Consider the following 3,309-nt stretch of genomic DNA (forward strand, 5'->3'; position numbering starts at 1 on the left):
TGAAGACCCCGCACGCCCTACGAAAGCTGCACACGTAGCGAGCAACTTTTCAGTACATTCGTGTAATTGTTTTGCCGCATTCGTTCGTCTTTGTACCTGCTCGATTTAAAAGACCTTAACTAATAGGCATGTTGTTAGGTTGTTTGGGCAAGGGAGTGAGGGAAAGATCCTGTCGGCAGCGAGGGTCCTGCCGCCCCTATTGTTTAGTGTCTCAACGCAACGAACCTCTGAGTGGAAGTTTGCCTCCCTTGAGTATTGGCTAGTCCCTCCCCCGCCCCCCGGCTTCAAATCATAGCAGCTCCTTTTGGTTAGATACATACTCATGTGCCGTGAATGGGCAGCTCATGATATTTACAAGGACAATTACGGAGGTCTTAATGCTAGCTCAAGCGCGATATCCATAGTTGGCTGAAATAAACGAGCCTTTGGCCCCCGTGCAATCAGCCCAAGTGAAACGCTTCTTCCCCTGATCAATACTTGACACATGTTTCGGGTGCTCCCCTGCCAGAAGAAGCCATTTACCGAAACTGGTTGATGCTGCAATCCCTACTTAAGTTCAAGTTTTGAAACTTGAACAAAGAAGTCGGGTTTCCAAGCCTGAAACAGGTACGCGAAAACTGGTCCTCCGAAACTAGTTTTGAAGGATGACCTTGTTTTCTTTATTCCGAAGATCACTAAGCTATATAATGCTCTTGGTAGTGTTGTTTCCTTTCGCAAGGATAAGGCAAGGCCTTCACCTCCAACCCCCTCCAAGCAATTTCGTAGGCACGATCATCGCAGAAGCGTCTTTGACTGACAGAGAATCACAGTAAGATCATTAACGGCTGGATAACGCACCAACGGCTGCGCGAGGGCACGCTCTCGCCACCACTGCCCACTCCAACTGAGCGTGGCGTTCAGGGCCCGTGAAGTGCGTCGCTGTCGTGCGGCAGCGAATGGGAATGACCCAGTCCGCGAACCCGGCCGTGTCCACCGACCGGTCCCTGAACTCAATTACCGGTGCCGCGGACGCCGCTCGGTGCTCGATACGCCAGGCGTCCGGCAATGATGCTCGCCAAGGGACGGATGGACGTGCAGCCCCCCGTTGCCCGGCCGCGGCGCACGCGGGCGCTCCTGCCTCTACCCAGGCCCCCGACCACTGCAGGCGGCCGCAGGCGCTGCGGCCGGTCGATATAATGGTGGCGTTGCGGAGTTTTAGACATCGATCACGATCTCTTGGGCGTCGAAGCAGCCGGGGTTTTGCAGTGCAATGCTTGTCGCGTTTAGCGGAGTTGCCAAGATATCATAAATTTGCGGACGACTGCTTGTATCGCAGTGGGTAAAGGTAGCTGCGAAGGTCATTTTTGTTTGTTGCACACAAACTTTAGTGCAATTGCAATGCGGGGGAAGATGGAAGCCAGTCGTCAGTATCGCAAGGTTTTTCAGGTCTGTTGGAAGTGCACTGACGTGTTGCACGTTCATCATTGTTTATAGCCTAATTGTCCAGATTCACCGCGCATTTCAGGGTTATAAAGTTAGATGCCCACGAGCCAAGCACATAAACATTTTCAAGTGGATTAAACCGAACAGCTATAAAATTTCAGGAGAAGTTTCGGGCGCGGCATGAACGTGGTAACGGCAGATCTGGCGGTGTTACTCACGTGTTGCGTTCACAGCAACAAGAAGGTTCGCGACGTGCGCTATCTTATAGTTGCATCCGATGATAAGTGAACTCAAGAAAGTCCAGAACTCTGTGTGCCGTAAGCGCCATTCCACGGGAGTCGGCGAGTTCAAGCACACAGATGAATGTTTGTATCATTTGTCGGTCTCAACTTCGGTGACGATCGAAAACGAAGAAACGGGAGGGGGACTGAGCTTTAGGACGGGGTTAACCATCGCGCCTCTGAGATCAGCAGCCGATCGAACCCTTGGAGGGAGGGAGGGGGGGGGGGGGGGGATTTCGGCTCCTTTTCTCGTCTTTTTCTGGTTAACTTGTCCATCCATAGTTAATTGTCCGATCTGAACGAATAATGCCCTAACAAAAAGGTCTCTGGGAGGTGGTTCTAGAGCGCGCTCGGTTTGGTTTCGAGGTGGAGAACCGTCTCTCTCTCTCTCTCTCTCTCTCTCTCTCTCTCTCTCTCTCTCTCTCTCTCTCTCTCTCTCTCTCTCCTCTCTCTCTCTCTCTCTCTCTCTCTCCTCTCTCCTCTCTCTCTCTCTCTCTCTCGCTCTTCTCTCTCTCTCTCTCTCTCTCTCTCTCTCTCTTTCTCTCTCTCTCTCCCTCTCTCTCTCTCTCTCTCTTTCTTTAAAACCAGTGAAAGCCATACGCAAACCACAAAACTAAGAAATCATTTGCTGGTGACGCCCTTGTAAATCATATGGCATGTGCACGTGTTCCTGCAGCGCAGAGCGCACTCAGTCGCGCATGGGAGGCGCCGGGAGAAAAACAAAATGCGCGGTAGACCCAATGCAAGTTTGGGGCAGCTGAATGCCAGACATAATGCACCTCAAGGTTTTGGAATAGCCATCCTCATCTTCGAAACCTTCACGGGTCGTCGAACGTAGTCTGAACGAATTTCCATATAGCACTGGCTGCAGTCTTGGAGAAAAAAAGAAGAAAAAAACCAACTTGGAGAAAAAAGAGCGAAAAAGGCCGAATGACCAAAACTTCTCATGGGTAACAGTTGACGGGGACTACAAAACGGGGCACAAAAGATCAAAAGTGATAGAGGCTTGCAGCAATATAATTGGAAACCAAAAAATCGAAGATTAGATGCTCACGATAAAAGTCGAATTAGAAACAAGTCAAAGACACAAAATTGACAGGGATGATGCTCGAGATAGAAAAAGCGAAATGACCAAATAACAGCAGCGATGGTATAGAAGACAATTTAAAAAACACACATCAAGTGAAGAGATGACTGACAATTAAGTGAAGAAATGACTTGCCAATAGAGTCTGAAAAGAACACAAGCGTACAAAAATAACAGAAAGGTGACGTTGCATCGAAGAACTAAAAGGTGGCATGCCATCGTAAGCTTCGAACATGTCTCCCACCGCTTCGTTATTATCACCCCGTCTGGACGTATCACCGCCAACACTCACTCAATTTTAATGACAGTCGAATTTAATCTGTGGACACAAGTTTTCGAGGAATAGAACGGACAATTGCGTATATGTCAACGCTGATGCAACGGAATCAAAGTCTTGCCCGAAGTTTCCACAACGAAGGTTCCATCGTTGTGCCTCCGCTGTAGGCGTCTTCCGTTCATGAGCACAATTTTTGCACATCTATGTTGACCCGTGCAGGCAACTTTTAACTCCGTGTCCTGC

Source organism: Pollicipes pollicipes, unplaced genomic scaffold (assembly GCF_011947565.3).
Source record: "Pollicipes pollicipes isolate AB1234 unplaced genomic scaffold, Ppol_2.1 Scaffold_6686;HRSCAF=7923_pilon_pilon_pilon, whole genome shotgun sequence".
Taxonomy (NCBI): Eukaryota; Metazoa; Arthropoda; class Thecostraca; order Pollicipedomorpha; family Pollicipedidae; genus Pollicipes; species Pollicipes pollicipes.